Below are 17,430 nucleotides of genomic sequence, written 5' to 3'. Positions count from 1 at the left end.
TATGGCTGTTAGCGAAGACAAACCAATCACCGTCTTATAAGCCGCAGAGTTCAAAATGTCGAAAAAAGTAGCGGCTTACAGTCCGAAAATTTGGTACACTACACTGCAGTGGAACCTTACAATTTAATATTCAACCAAAATTTTCTGGGGGAAAAAATGCCACCAATCAGTATTGATCAACTTTCTTGAAAAAGTATAATACCGCCATTGCCGATTAATGCCTCAGAAGACGACATGAAGAGGGTAGATCGATACATAAATTGGTGGCGTCGACACCAAAGGTAATATCAGTATACAATCGATACTAGAGTGATTAGATCGATATTTTTATTTTCTCAAAATCATTTGTTTTTGTTACTGTTACAAATTCAGAGAATAAGTACCTGGACACAGGAGGACTTTAAGGGCAATATTATTTCAATGAGTAATAGATAGTAGCTCTTTTTTTGTTACGTTATTGTGTACTACGACAGAGTTTGTAATTTTATGTAATAAAAGAAAAGGAACTAGTTAAAATGTTGTATTGATATTGTTAAACTGTCAACAGCACTCATCATAAATACGTTTTTTTAAGAGTTAATACGTGTGATCACTCATTGTTGATCAGTATCGGAATCGACAGACTACCACCTACTCAGTGGCCTAGTGGTTAGAGTGTCCGCCCTGAGATCGGTAGGTTGTGGGTTCAAACCCCGGCCGAGTCATACCAAAGACTATAAAAATGGGACCCATTACCTCCCTGCTTGGCACTCAGTATCAAGGGTTGGAATTGGGGGTTAAATCACCAAAAATGATTCCCGGGCGCGGCCACCGCTGCTGCCCACTGCTCCCCTTACCTCCCAGGGGGTGATCAAGGGTGATGGGTTAAATGCAGAGAATAATTTCGCCACACCTAGTGTGTGTGTGACAATCATTGGTACTTTAACTTTAACTTTAAAACCCTAATTGGAACATTCCTACTTTAAATCCCAATTAAATGTGTCGCTAATCAGAAGCCAGACAAGCACAATGGTAGATAGAGACAATTGTGGACTAATAGTGACATTGACTGTTCATCACAACTAAACTTAAAATTGTCCTAGTTAAGAAAACTTGCCGTAGAATCACATAAATACTGAAAACTCTGGTTAATCTTCACTGTGGACATAACTGTCCATTAATGTTTTTTGCCATAAAAACTTTTGTTTTTGACAAGTTTCACATACAGGTGACAATACTGTCAAAACAATGGCTTTTTACATGAACCTGTTAAAATGTTGGCAATGTCACGCAATGCAACAACGCAAGGTACATGTCCTCCTGGACAAAAGCAACCTTTCAATACACTTATTTGGCATTCGTATGTGAGTTTAGAATTTGATGTAAGCAAGTATTGAGTAGCTGTGTTGCGCACTTTACTTTGCTAGACAACTACAACAATGCTTCAACTCTGAGGCCCAGAAGGTTTGTGTATTCAGGCTACAAAACACCATTGTCATGTAAACAAATAACCAAAAACAGCACTGTTCTTATCAGTTGTCAGGACTTTAAAAAAGTTTGCGTGTGGTCTTAAATCCATATCATATACACAAAGCCCGGCTTTGGTCTGGCCACAGTATTATAAAAGCATGGGCCCATCATCAAACCGGTCAACCGAACCATCCAATTGCTTTCACTTCCCAACATTCATAATGTAATCACAGACATCAGATCTTAATTAGGCTTCCAGCTCCCGATAAGTCCATTGGGAATGTGGGAGTGCTCCTGCCAAGCAACTTTTGTGTCCAAGTAGATCTACCCTCCATTTGTGGCTTCATCAACACACCTTTTTCTGAAGCAACTTCATGCAAATGAGGCGAAAACAGCAGGGTAGTGACTTAAAAAAAAAAAAAGGCATTTATCCTTTACATTATGAAAACACTCACCCCAGTGAGAGCCTTGCATCTCTGCCTCCTCTTGGGGCGCTCTCTCCTCTTCTTTTGCGGGGAAAAAACCCGAAAACGATCAGTCCGGGCCAGGTTGGTCAGCCACTTGCTCGCTGCTGTCCAACATCCGTCCCGTGCCGCCGTCCTCTACCAGACTTCTTCATATCCTGACACGAGGACTTTCAAAACGGACACCCCCGCCTTCTTTTCCTCTCCTGTCCTCCTCTCACTCCTCTCTGCTTTCCCTCCCTGCTTGTCTGCATTAGCACCGCCTCCCACACTCCTCCCTCCCTTTTGTCTACCAGCACCCCCCTTTCCTCTTGTTTCCATCTTTTAACATCCCCCCCCCACCCACCCACCCAACTCCCCTTCTCTTTTTAGCTCCTTAGGCCACCCTCTCTTTCCATGCAAACTCCTGCACAGGATTGTGTTTCTTTATTTATTTTTGTGGCTATGCATGAGTGCAAATTGGCCCCTTTTGGCATTAAGGCAACACCCCCCCTTTTCCCTCCAATCATCATCAGCGTCCGACACATTCTTGTGAAATTTTCAAACAAGCATCAGCTGCATCAGAAACTGAAAGTGAGAGACGAGAGCAGGGGGGTCCAATTAACCCACATGGGCTAAATTACGTAACGTGTTTGTGTACCGTTTCCACACTCAGAGAGGTGAGCGAGGGCCGGTGACAGCAGGCATAGATCAGTGTTTTTCAACCACTGTGCCGCGGCACACCATGTGCCGTGAGATACAGTCTGGTGTGCCGTGGGAGATTATGTAATTTCACCTATTTGGGTTAAAAATATTTTTTGTAAACCAGTAATTATAGTCTGCAAATTATGTGTTGTTGTTGAGTGTCGGTGCTGTCTAGGAGCTCAACAGACTAACCGTGTAGTGGTTAGAGTGTCCGCCCTGAGATCGGTAGGTTGTGAGTTCAAACCCCGGCCGAGTCATACCAAAGACTATAAAAATGGGACCCATTACCTCCCTGCTTGGCACTCGGCATCAAGGGTTGGAATTGGGGGTTAAATCACCAAAAATGATTCCCGGGAGCTGCCACCGCTGCTGCTCACTGCTCCCCTCACCTCCCGGGGGGGGGGGGGGGGGGGGGGGTGAGGGTGATCAAGGGTGATGGGTCAAATGCAGAGAATAATTTCGCCACACCTCGTGTGTGTGACAATTATTGGTACTTTAACTTTAACTTTTTAGGTGGCAGCCGGTAGCTAATTGCTTGGTAGATGTCGGAAACAGAGGAAGGCAGCGTGCAGGTAAAAAGGTATCTAATGCTTAAACCAAAAATAAACAAAAGGTGAGTGCCCCTAAGAAAAGGCATTGAAGCTTAGGGAAGGCTATGCAGAACCAAACTAAAACCTAACTGGCTACAAAGTCAACAAAAACAGAATGGGATGGTATGGCTCGGTTGGTAGAGTGGCCGTGCCAGCAACTTGAGGGTTCCAGGTTTGATCCCCGCTCCCGCCATCGTAGTCACTGCCGTTGTGTCCTTGGGCAAGACACTTTACCCACCCGCTCCCAGTGCCACCCACACTGGTTTAAATGTAACTTAGATATTGGGTTTCACTATGTAAAGCGCTTTGAGTCAATAGAGAAAAAGCGCTATATAAAAAAAAAAATATATAATATAATATAATGCTGGACGACAGCAAAGACTTACTGTGGAGCAAAGACGGCGTCAACAAAGTACATTCGAACATGACATGACAATCAACAATGTGCCCACAAAGAAGGATAAAAACAACTGAAATATTCTTGATTGATAAACAAAGTATATGCGGGAAATATTGCTCAAAGGAAGACATGAAACTGCAACAGGAAAATACCCCCAAAAAAAGAAAAAGCCACCAAAATAGGAGCGCAAGACAAGAACTAAAACACTACACACAGGAAAACAGCAAAAAACTCAAAATAAGTCACGGCGTGATGTGACAGGTGGTGACAGTACACCTACTTTGAGACAAGAGCTATAGTGATGCATGGTTGCTTATGGTTTAAAGTCCATCCATCCATCCATTTTCTACCGCTTATTCCTTTCGGGGTCGCGGGGGCCCTGGAGCCTATCTCAGCTACAATCGGGCGGAAAGCGGGGTACACCCTGGACAAGTTGCCAACTCATCACAGTGGTTTGAAGTCATATCCAACAATTGCGACAACGACTTTTTACTGTCAACTGAGTTTCGTTTTTTAATGATTTCTGCTGGTGGTATGCATTCGGATTTTTTCAACGCAAAAAATGCACCTTGGCTCAAAAAAGGTTGAAAAACACTGGCATATATCGCCCATGCACCACAACTCAGACAGGCTTGCCGGAGCAAAGAAGCAAAGCTTTTTGCAACGCGATCCACCGTTGGGATGGTGAAATAAGGTTGACTCATGCTAATGCACGTGATTAATGCACCAACTGTTTTCAGCATCAGGCTATTTACAGATCACACACACTGCCGTCTCTTGTTGCGTGCCACAGTGTAAGAGAGCTGAGGAACGCCGGACTAAAGTGTGTGTGTGGATGTGTGTGTGTGTGTGTGTGTGTGTGTGTGAGCGCTTTACACTTAAACTTTTTACTTAAACTTTACATGCACTCCCCCGAGTCCTTCGGTGGTCAACAAGTGAGAAGAAAGTTCACTTCAGCTCTCTCGTCTCTGCACTTTGCTGCCATTAACAGCCGGCCTGACCACCTCACCACACTGAACGTAACACAAAAAAGCTTTTGAGCCTTGCACGCGCGCGTGTGCGTGTGTGTGTGTTTTCAGATTGTGTGAGTCAGCACAAGTTGGTTTGTCAGCATTCAGACACGTCAAGACAGACAATTGCATTACCGTATTTTACGGACTATAAGGCGCACTTAAAATCCTTTCATTTTCTCAAAACTCGACAGTGCGCCTTATAACCCGGTGCGTCTAATGTACGGAATAATTTGGGTTGTGCTTACCGACCCTGAAGCTATTTTATTTGGTACATAAAAGTTAAAGTACCAATGATTGTCACACACACACTAGGTGTGGCGAAATTATTCTCTGCATGTGACCCATCACCCTTTATCACCCCCTGGGAGGTGAGGGGAGCAGTGGGCAGCAGCAGTGGCCGTGCCCGGGAATCATTTTTGGTGATTTAACCCCCAATTCCAACCCTTGACGCTGAGTGCCAAGCAGGGAGTTAATGGGTCCCATTTTTATAGTCTTTGGTATGACTCGGCCGGGGTTTTTGAACTCACGACCTACCGATCTCAGGGCGGACACTCTAACCACTAGGCCACTGAGAAGGTACATGGTGAAATGATAAGTGTGACTGCTGTATGATGGCAGTCACACATGAGAGATATGTGTAGACTGCAATATGACTCAAGTAAACAACACCAACATTGTATATGTTCTATTGAAAATATAGAACATTACACACGGCCCTCAAAAATGTGTTAGTATGACTTTGGTAAGCTATGAAGCCGCACCGCTTGATGGATTGTACTGTGCTTCAACATACGAGTGTTATTATGGTGTGTGTATAAGGTAAGACATTATCTGGCGTTTTGTTTCGCAATATTATGCAAAAGCAACTTTTCTTACCTTCTGGTACATGCTGATCTGTATTTGGGATCTGCATAAGTCCTGAAAATTTGTGTGCGTCCACTTTTGTAGTCCGTGCCTAAACCATAGTCAATAAGCTTCTTCTTTTTCTCTATCTTCTTGTTATGGGACATTCATCCTCCGCTGTTGCCATTTCTAATATAAAGTAGTGTAAAGTTCTTACTTATATCTGTCAGTAAACTCGCCATGAAAGCGCTAAAACATACCGGTGTAGTGAGTATGTTTGTAAATACAAATCTTTATATATCTAGAAAGGGTGGTCCTTAAAAGGTAGGCATTTTTCGAAGGTTTTAAGAAGGTATGTATTGTATGTGTGCGTGTGTGTGTGTGTGTTCACACGCGGTTCGCATTTATTAAAGTGCCTTTCTTGACGGCATTGCAAATAGACTCCCTGTTGAAAGTGTAATTATGTTTATAGATTATATGTTATCTGTTGTTGTTTTCCCTAATTTTTAGTGACCTGAACATAAGCTGGACTGTACATACATTTTTTTTGTTTTGTTTTTGTTTTGAAAATGTAATTTTGTTTATAAATTTTGTGCAATCTGTTGTGTTCCAAAATTTTCTGTTTTTTTTTTGTTTTTGTTTTTTTCTCAGTGTACATGAATGAAGGTGTGTGTTGCTGGACCCGACTTGGACATTATCTGGACTGGACCTGGTTTTAAAAAAAACAACCTTTAAATGAAGCTAATTTCATTTACAACCAGGTCTGGTGAAGATAGGGTCCTTTCTTTCCTTTTTTTTTTTTTTTTTATAGATAAGATAAATAAATATTTTCTTGGATAAAAAGGAAAGTAAAACAATATAAAAATAATTACATAAGGGAGAAAGAAGAAGGAAAAAAAAAAAAGTAATTAAATGAAAATGTTAGTGGACCAGCAGCACAAACAATCAAGTGTGCTTCAGGGACTGTGTTGTGTCCCTTGCAGAAGTGTTGTCCATATTGTGGGAACCAGAATATTGATAGCAGAAAGAAACAACCCCTTTTGTGTGAGTGGGTGTGTATGAGTGTGAATGGGGGAGGGAGGGTTTTTTTTTGGGTTGATGCACTAGTTGAAAGTGTATCGTGTGTTTTTTTCTATGTTGATTTAATAAAAAAAAAAAAAAAAAAAAAAAAAAATAGACTCCATCCATCCATCCATTTTCTACCGCTTATTCCCTTTGGGGTCGCGGGGGGCGCTGGAGCCTATCTCAGCTACAATCGGGCGGAAGGCGGGGTACACCCTGGACAAGTCGCCTGCAAATAGACTCAATGTGTAAAAATTCATATTTGATTAATTCTTAAAATGTTTGCTATTTAATAGATTGTATGTTTACTCTTTTGATGCCTCCGTATTGGTGCCTGTCAGTCTCTCTCACTGTGTGTGTGTGTGTGTGTGTGTGTGTGTGTGTGTGTGTGTGTGTGTGTGTGTGTGTGTGTGTGTGTGTGTGTGTGTGTGTGTGTGTGTGTGTGTGTGTGTGTGTGTGTGTTTGGATGCCGTTTGTTAAAGTGCCTTTAAAACGTACTTAAATTGATGTGACTTTGGCTAAAATGATAGTTATTTTTCACACAACTTCGTCTCACTCTTGTTACTAGCTAGCAAGGTAGAAACTAACACTCTTACTGAGGTTAAAATGCATCCTTTTTCCAAATGTACAACATCATGTCTCCACTTTAAATGCTCGCGTATCACAGATGTATTGCCATAAAAACAAAGTCCGCTTTGCAAAATGAGCAAGGTATTCATGTTTTTCACAAAAACAAGAGGAAATACCCTCAAACTTTAGACTTAGACTTAGACAAACTTTAATGATCCACAAGGGAAATTGTTCCACACAGTAGCTCAATTACAATGATGGAAAGTGTAAGGATGGAAAGGACAATGCAGGTATAAATAGACTAAATATAGCGATATAAAATATAACATATATATGTAATATTTACATAATATATGTACAGTATATTATATATACTGATATATTATATTATGTCGATATCATATATAAAATATATAACAATTACCATGTACAATATTACAGTATATGTGACAGCTGCAGCATAAATTAGAGAGTAAATCCAGCAGAAATAAGAAAATAGACAATAAAAACAAAGAGAAGTAGCTAACATAGAAGGTGTCAGAAAATAGGCAGATATCATCTATGGCTGTATGGCGAGTGATTATACAGCTGGATGGAGTGCGGAATTAAGGAGTTCTTGAATCGAACACTGTGGGAACGAAGCTGAAGGAGCCTGTTGGAGTACGACTCCGCTGTTTCTCAATTGTCTGGTGGAGTGGGTGGGCAGGATTGTCCATGATGGCCAGCAGTTTGTCCTGTGTCCTCCTATCCCTCACTGACACATTTACAAACCCCGTTTCCATATGAGTTGGGAAATTGTGTTAGATGTCAATATAAACGGAATACAATGATTTGCAAATCATTTTCAACCCATATTCAGTTGAATATGCTACAAAGACAACATATTTGATGTTCAAACTGATAAACATTTTTTTTTTGCAAATAATCATTACCTTTAGAATTTGATGCCAGCAACACGTGACAAAAACGTTGGGAAAGGTGGAAATAAATACTGATAAAGTTGAGGAATGCTCATGAAACACTTATTTGGAACATCCCACAGGTGTGCAGGCTAATTGGGAACAGGTGGGTGCCATGATTGGGTATAAAAGTAGATTCCATGAATTGCTCAGTCATTCACAAACAAGGATGGGGCGAGGGTCACCAATTTTGTCAACAAATGCGTGAGAAAATTGTTGAACAGTTTCAAAAAAACCTTTCTCAACCAGCTATTGCAAGGAATTTAGGGATTTCACCATCTACGGTCCGTAATATCATCAAAGGGTTCAGAGAATCTGGAGAAATCACTGCACGTAAGCAGCTAAGCCCGTGACCTTCGATCCCTCAGGCTGTACTGCATCAACAAGCGACATCAGTGTGTAAAGGATATCATCACATGGGCTCAGGAACACTTCAGAAACCCACTGTCAGTAACTACAGTTGGTCGCTACATCTGCAAGTGCAAGTTAAAACTCTCCTATGCAAGGCGAAAACCGTTTATCAACAACACCCAGAAACGCCGTCGGCTTCGCTGGGCCTGAGCTCATCTAAGATGGACTGATACAAAGTGGAAAAGTGTTCTGTGGTCTGACGAGCCCATATTTCAAATTGTTTTTGGAAACTGTGAACGTCGTGTCCTCCGGACCAAAGAGGAAAAGAACCATCCAGATTGTTATAGGCGCAAAGTTGAAAAGCCAGCAACATATGTTGCCATCCAAGCAACGTTACCATGGACGCCCCTGCTTATTTCAGCAAGACAATGCCAAGCCACGTGTTACATCAACGTGGCTTTATAGTAAAAGAGTGCGGGTACTAGACTTGCCTGCCTGTAGTGCAGACCTGTCTTCCATTGAAAATGTGTGGCGCATTATGAAGCCTAAAATACCACAACGGAGACCCCCGGACTGTTGAACAACTTAAGCTGTACATCAAGCAAGAATGGCAAAGAATTCCACCTGAGAAGCTTAAAAAATGTGTCTCCTAAGTTCCCAAAAGTTTACTGAGTGTTGTTAAAAGAAAAGGTGATGTAACACAGTGGTGAACATGCCCTTTCCCAACTACTTTGGCACGTGTTGCAGCCATGAAATTCTAAGTTAATCATTATTTGCAAAAAAAAAATAAAGTTTATGAGTTTGAACATCAAATATCTTGTCTTTGTAGTGCATTCAATTAAATATGGGTTGAAAAGGATTTGCAAATCATCGATGAGGTGGCGACTTGTCCAGGGTGTACCCCGCCTTCCGCCCGATTGTAGCTGAGATAGGCTCCAGCGCCCCCCGCGACCCCAAAGGGAATAAGCGATAGAAAATGGATGGATGGATGGATGGATGTATTCCGTTTATACTTACATCCAACACAATTTCACAACTCATATGGAAATGGGGTTTGTAGTTTCCCTTAAAATATTCCCATGTTGCACAATGAGATGTAAGCATGGGAAAAGTGTACATTACCTGTAACTGTCTGTAAACATATCTTTTTATTAGCATTTATGTAATCTGGTAACAGCATATCATGATTAATATTCATAAATTAAATCTTTTAATAATCAGCACACATCTGATTTGGGGTTCTTAGCGTAACGACCGGGAATTTACACTTTGTGTGGTGTTGGAGTTGCCCGACTTTTTGTGTGGTCATAAACGCATCAGTGGCTAAGTGCCATGTGTTAGTGCAGGTGAGAGAGAACGAGCGGCTGATGTTATGAAAGATGACAAAGAATTGGTTTTAGCCTGGTTTGTGTGGCAGAAAATGACCAGTTTTTCAAGATAGACGTTTTTTGCTAATGTTTTTAGTGTGGTTACGGCCGAATACAAACCGTTTTGCTCAATAAAGTGATCAATGGAGTTCCTGTCCTATTTAAAGCATCTTGACAAATGTTACAATAATCGAACAGTGTTGATGAACATGGTTTTATCTGTTGTTGTCACCAGTCACTCACGCAGTTGCATTGCAAAATCCTACAGAACAAATAGTCATGTTTATTTTGTTTTGAGTTCAGATTGGATTTTATTTGTGCGCGGTATTTTTTTTTTGTGCGCAGAGGACGCGTGAGCAGTGCGCAATTGCGCAGGCGCGCACCTTAGACCCACCGTTTGTTGGATGCGTTCCTATAACTTATTTTTCAAATACACGACCGCCATCATAATCTTGAGAACAAAAGCCTGACTTTTTATGAACAATTCGGTGCACTTTATTTTTAAAGCATATCATTTATTATATTATTGGTTTGTATTTCATGTGCTTATTTTTTAGTAAAATAACTGTGACCTAATAGTGTCTGTTTATTTACATGGTATCAGTGTAGAAATATATTAAACCACTCCTCGGTACATCATCAGCCTGTAAGTATAAACTACCATAATAACTATGATCACCAAATGACTACCGAGCGCGGTGCACGCTGCTGCTCACTGCTCCCCTCACCTCCCACGGGGTGAACATGTGGATGGGTCAAATGCAGAGGACAAATTTCACCACACCCAGTGTGTGTGTGACAATCGTTGGGACTTTAACTTTTAACTTTAACTACTGTTAAGACAATCATTGGTACTTTAACTTTAACTTTTAACTGTGAAATGCGGTGGAAACACAAATCACACACTTCTACAGGAACCTATAGTTCCAGGAACGAGAGGTTACAGGTGGAAAATGGCCTATTTAGGTCTTTCCCCAATAAGAAACATCTCCCTATCTAAACTAATACAAACACATTGCTGTCTGAGCAACTAAGATATTCAATTGTGCACATTGAACCTACAAGCTGTGCTCTCCTGTGACAGTATGACCATTCTATACCCAAAGGAATACGACATGGAGGTGTTTTCACGGTGTGTTCAAGGACTGCTGAACAGAATAGGACCCCACAATGCCTGTCAGAAATAATAATGTGTTACACTATTTTACAGTACAAACCAATTTTTTAAATAATAAAAGCTTAGCCATTAAAACAGACAAAATATGCGAACCAAACACTATCAGAGAAGCACAAGAAACAAAATAGTGAGTTTTCTAACTATTCATTTTATTTATAAAAAAAAAACTTGTTCAAAAGATTTCAGTATGTGTATGATAACCGTGATATTAAATGTTCATATCGTTACATCCCTATTCAAAACTAAACCCTTCCTGATGGGGATGACACATTGAATTTAAATTCAACCCATCAAATATTGCTGATTGCCCATTTATTTGATTGGTGGGGTTTAAGTCACATTACAACAAAAAAATAGGGTTGTTATCCACATAGTGAGCCCTTTGTGTCATGAAGGTTAGTTACTGAGAGACAGAGACAGCTGGGGCCTCAGCGCCCTGAACCAAACGAGAGAGGAAAGAAGGAAGGCTGTCATGGTGGAAATTAGTGGAAAGAGGAGAGGAAGACAGCTGCTGCTGTGTTGTTGTCCACACACTTTTATCTCAACACACATCTTGCAAACAGCGCATTCCCCCCGGACAAGATAAGGTCAGGCTCCGGCATTGGGTGGCTGCAGGAGGCTACAACACAAACAAACTTTGGCGTGATGAGGAAATGTGTTAAAATTGAAGTGCAGTCGGGCGGATGGAGGAAGAAAAAAGTGATTTGGAGCCCGGCGACACACCTTGTCTGAGGTAATGCAATCAGCCAGGTGCCAGATGGAACAATACAGGCTCAGCTGTGAATTCCTGACCCCTTGAACCCCCCTCCGCCGACTCAGCCCACACTCTCCGACTGCCATCCATACCTAAAACCCGATCCCCTAAACGGAGTCTTCAAAGGCAGAGGCCAAGACCTCCATTTCCATAAATATGTCACTCGTAATTGACTCTTCCAGCACTGCACGGGGGTGTTAGTCAGCAAAGTTCTTTACCTCACGCTGAGGCCCGACGTGCTCCTCCTGCAGGTCTGGGGGAGACAGGGCGGTGGAAGACGGTTTTCATCCTAAGAGACCGCTCATCTCTGGGCTTCCAGCCTAGAAACAACACATTTAGATATCGTCAGATACATAGACGCTGATATTACAGAGGCAGGTAAAGTCCAAGTAAACACATTAGCTGGTTAGAAATGACTTGATCAATCTGAAAATGTCAGTGATGTACATTATTCTGACATACAGAACAATAAAATCATCTTCCATTAGATGACAGGAGTTACACATTTAACCTGTGTATCCACCTGTTGCCAACATTTTTTTTGGTGCTGTTATGCCATGACATTTTCTAATGTAAAACATGTGCCCTGCTGCAATAAAGGTTTGGAAACACTGGCCAAGGTGACAGCCGTGGGGGTAATACTGCCCCCACCTGGTAGCACGCGGAACACAGTGTGATGCATTTGCACCCATTCTGTATGCAGACAAATCTGCAGTTTATTTTTAACTCGACCCAGGTGGCAGATATAAGCTATGTTGTAAATGTTTATGCTTTTTTTTAAACACTTCCATTTATTTCCTTTACTGTGACACCATTTAAAGAGAGAGCTGGGACGATGCACCACTGCGATAGACTTGCAGTACCAATAGGTTATTATTATAATTTCCCCCAAAAAGCAGATTTTGATGTTCCCATTGTGGGGTTTTTTTGTTGGCATTCTTCTGCGACCCAACTCTACACTTTCATCCTGTGCCGCTGATGAGGTAAGTGATGCGATACAAGTATTGATTTTGGTTTGGGGGGCTGTCTGTCTGGGCCGAGTCTTGCAAGCTGCTTTCGGGAACCAGGCGTGGGGTCGCCAGATGTCTTTTGCCAAACCCTGAGCTCAGATTTATGGGAACGACGGATGCGAAAAGTGCATTAAAAACATTAGTTACAGGTATTGGGGTCCTAACAAGGTGTCCCCAAGGAGCACAGATGGTGTTGGCACAGCAGGGGTCCATTTGGAGAAGAAATTAGCTTTAAAAGGTTAGGGGGTGCATTTATTCAGATGCAAGTCTAATGACCATGCTTGAGTGTCTGACGGCAACACCCCCGGGTGCAGATTAGAGAGATTGTTAATCTTGGTTATAGATACAGTAGATTGCATGGCAGTGACAGCATATGTCCTCACAGCAGGGAGCAGACATGTCAGTATGTGATGTCAGGTTCCATTCCACTGGTGGGCGGGGCTTATCACATTAAGTTACTTGAGGACTGTGGTGTATCATTTTGGGTATGCTGATCAGTAACTGCCGCAACCGCCCTCGTCATTTGCCGTAATGCCCTAAAAAATTGACCAACATCGGCGGCAAGAACATGCCGTAACAGTAAACGGTATAATGATAATTTGCGGAAAAAAACGTCATTTATTAATGCATTTTAGGCAACACGAAGTCAGACGCATGCGCATTAGAGTCGTTTGGCTTGATAATCATGCGGACTAACGACACAGACTTTGCTCCAGAGATTTCCCCTCGGAGTAAATGGAGCCAAGCGCTTGGTTTAACGTAATTTTCCCTTGTTTCCCGCCGTGCGTTTAAGAGCGCACTGCTGTGTTTAGATGGAGACAAGTGTGGACAATATTGTAGACAGACGCACTTGTCCCCACACTAAAAGTATACAGAAAAGGAGAAAACTATTTGATGTTGCTTTTGTTTTCTCAGTACAGTGTTCATCAGGTGCTGTGACTGAGAGTTAATGATGTGAGTAAACATGCAGATGTCTCGTGAACGTTGTCACAACTTGTTTATCCATCCATCCATCCATCTTCTTCCGCTTATCCGAGGTCGGGTCGCGGGGGCAGCAGCCTAAGCAGGGAAGCCCAGACTTCCCTCTCCCCAGCCACTTCGTCCAGCTCCTCCCGGGGGATCCCGAGGCGTTCCCAGGCCAGCCGGGAGACATAGTCTTCCCAACGTGTCCTGGGTCTTCCTCGTGGCCTCCTACCGGTCGGACGTGCCCTAAACACCTCCTTAGGGAGGCGCTCGGGTGGCATCCTGACCAGATGCCCGAACCACATCATCTGGCTCCTCTCGATGTGGAGGAGCAGCGGCTTTACTTTGAGCTCCCCCCCGGATGACAGAGCTTCTCACCCTATCTCTAAGGGAGAGCCCCGCCACCCGGCGAAGGAAACTCATTTCGGCCGCTTGTACCCGTGATCTTGTCCTTTCGGTCATAACCCAAAGCTCATGACCATAGGTGAGGATGGGAACGTAGATCGACCGGTAAATTGAGAGCTTTGCCTTCCGGCTCAGCTCCTTCTTCACCACAACAGATCGATACAGCGTCCGCATTACTGAAGACGCCGCACCGATCCGCCTGTTGATCTCACGATCCACTCTTCCCTCACTCGTGAACAAGACTCCAACTTGTTTATAAAGTCTTTAATTTGTTTACTGGGATGTTCACTCGTCCTTTATTTAACTGCAAACTGTATCAGTGTTCAAATAACATTAATACTAGCTAAAATGTTTTGTCATCTCATCGAATTGAACGAAGGCTGGGAAGATTGTGTATTCGATGTGAAGGTGTCACTCCTCTTTATTTTTGTTGGCAAAATTGTTGTACTGAACCAAGAGAAGAACAAAACTTATTTATTAGACTTCATCTTCATTAGCCAAACTGCTTTGTGTTTTATTTTAATATCAAAAAGTAAACAAGGTTTTTTTACATTGTGTTTTTTTCATGTCACAAAGGTGTTACTCCAAAATACATTCATGTGACACAGCATTTTGTTAATGTTTTATTGTGTATAGTTAATTTTTATATCACAAATTTTCTGCTCAAACTCTTAATGGCTCTGTCCCGATACATCATCTACATATAAATGTACATAACTTTAAAAAAAAATAATATTACAAAAAGCGGTGTAACGGTACACAAAAATTTCGGTTCGGTACGTACCTCGGTTTAGAGGTCACGGTTCGGTTCATTTTCGGTACAGTAAGAAAACAACAAAATATAAATTTTTTGGTTATTTATTTGCCAAATTTGTAAACAATGGCATAACATACATACAGTATACACACAGGGTCCATTGCCAGGGTTAATGTGGTCAACATATATAAAATAAAAATTAAATAAGATAAGGCTCAGAATGGTTTCTTAACAAAACCTTTCTACATATAAAGTGCTTTTTTTGATTGATTGATTGAGACTTTTATTAGTAGATGGCACAGTACAGTACATATTCCGTACAATTGACTACTAAATGGTAACACCCCAATAAGTTTTTCAACTTGTTTAAGTCGGGGTCCACGTTAATCAACATTAAATTGCCTCAAGTTGTTGCTCAGATTAAATAAAATGACAAAACGTTTCTTCTACATATAAAAAGTGCAACATTAAACAGTTTCAAGTCAACTCAGCCTCAGATTAACTTTTCTTTCCCCCCCAGCCTGGCTAACTTGGCAGTAAGAGGATATATGGGCTCATTGCTCTTCCACCATAGAAGTGGGTCAAAATCTAGTTTTTAATGCAATATGGACTTATATCTGCTGCTATAAAATCATTTGTTATTGCTTTAGCCCTGCCTGACTCGCCGAGGAGAGGCTGCTTGAATACGGTGGTGACGCTTCAAATGGGTTAGCATGTGTTATGAGAGTAGCGTACGTGTCTGTGTGGCCCTTTAATATGTGACAGCATGTGAGGTGAGTGTGTGGGCGAGCGAGGTGAGGGAGCGGTAGCTGAGTGCGGGGAGTGGCTAGTGTTTTGTTGGATTGGCTGTGTGCAAGACCTCAATAAAGCCACGATTTGCAACTAATCGCCGGACTCGTCATTTACCCTGTAGTTCGGAGCTGTGGAGACCCACTGCCGGGTAGAGTGGAGGGTGTTGCCCCCGTGAATACATCGGCCCTGGAGGAGTGTCTCCCCTGCACTCCTCTACTACGGTCTGGGAGCCGGAAGCAGGAAAGGTGCAACACGTTTGACGTGGAGGGTCTTCCAGCTCTGGCTCTTACATGTTGTCCTAGCCCGGTCGCTGCTAGCATGTGTACTCGTTCGGTACACCTCTGAACCGAACCGAAACCCCCGTACCGAAACGGTTCAATACAAATACAAATACCGTTACACCCCTAATATGTATACTGAATATGGTCGGAGGCAGATATTTACATATATCCGAATTTAAGTGTTACTTCTTTTATTTCATAGTCATATTTGAAAACAGCTCGTGTTTTTCCATTTGTTCTCTTTCTGTTTGTCTGCAAGTAAACTGTGTGTGTTAACCTTGAAGCTTTGGAATGTTAGAAAGAGCGATAATGGGCATTTGTTTTGGCTAGAGAGACATGACTGCCAGGGACTTAAGAGGGGAGAGGGTTTGGTCGGGGGGAAACAGACCATCTTAGCGGCGCAATTGAATGTTCTATGCTGGACTGGTCTCAATGTATATCTGTAGAGCTTTGCAAATATATTACAAAATACCTATTCTGTCTCTGGTGGTTTTTCAACTCAGCTTTAAGTGTCGTAAAGAGCTTGGGAGCGACTTGTGACTTGAATTCCCTGGGAGGAACAACTGGTCCAAAACGCAATATATATATATATATATATATATATATATATATATATATATATATATATATATATATATATATATATATATATATATATATATATATATATATATATATATATATATATATATATATATATAATGTATGCTTGCATGCTTTGGAGCCCCGGCCTCGAAAGAAAATAATGTTTGCCTTGGTGCTCTTCTAACTTGCCTTGGTGCCCTAAGATATGAGCCCTCCTTTAAGGCAACACTTGCCTTGACCATAAAAAGTTCAAGTTCGAGGCCTGTGATAGTCACCGTGGAGAGCGGAATATTTTCTTCTTTCAAGGGGGGGCGTAACTTAAAATAATTGAGAAGCACTGTCTTAGGTTGAGGTACCACTGTCTTATATACGGTAATTACCAAAAGGCCAATTCATGCACCCTCAGTCTACTACTCAGACACTTCATCCAAACAACCAGCACTAAATGAGTGGAAATAACAGCGCACTTCCCAGTAGTGTAGCTGTCAGGTCACACAGCACATTTGTATTTTCCTATTCTGACATTAGCAACACACTCATAATGCATTCTGTGGAGGCTGCTTGTCAAGCTTCTTTGTTATCATAATTTGCCCCGTATGATTCTTGGCCCACTTTTCAGCCTGTGCTCACATTGTGTAAGCACAAATACATAAAACATGATTCGCTGCTGCCTCAATTTCTGGCTTGCATTCGTCAAGTAAAGACGTGGCAGACGACACCCTGGTCGACAGGAAAAAAAAAAGCAAAGCAGATGTAGGGGCAACGCAAGTGTGATCCTTTAGGAGAAAGCAAGAGAGAGAGTTGGCAAGTGTGCAGGGAACAATGTTTAATCGCTGACCTCTAAAACTTACAACAGAAGACAAATGGCTGTGATTAATGAGAGCCATTCATCCTGGAGGTAAAGGAAAAAAATGTGTGGGAACTGCGATTGCGAGTGCTGCTCTGATGAATCCA

At 41.9% G+C, this 17,430-nt stretch overlaps 1 protein-coding gene across 1 annotated transcript in view; it reads right to left on the bottom strand.

Annotated features, from left to right (window-relative positions):
• lzts2a (leucine zipper, putative tumor suppressor 2a) overlaps positions 1 to 17,430 on the bottom strand; it is a 120,260-nt gene that overhangs the window by 65,477 nt on the left and 37,353 nt on the right. Inside the window, exon 2 of the mRNA XM_061941002.2 lies at positions 11,902 to 12,003. The gene's annotated coding sequence lies outside the window, so the exon portion shown is untranslated. The remainder of the gene's footprint in view (positions 1 to 11,901; positions 12,004 to 17,430) is intronic.

Source organism: Nerophis lumbriciformis, linkage group LG02 (genome assembly GCF_033978685.3).
Source record: "Nerophis lumbriciformis linkage group LG02, RoL_Nlum_v2.1, whole genome shotgun sequence".
Lineage (NCBI taxonomy): Eukaryota > Metazoa > Chordata > Actinopteri > Syngnathiformes > Syngnathidae > Nerophis > Nerophis lumbriciformis.
This window is presented reverse-complemented; position numbering and strand designations above follow the sequence as displayed.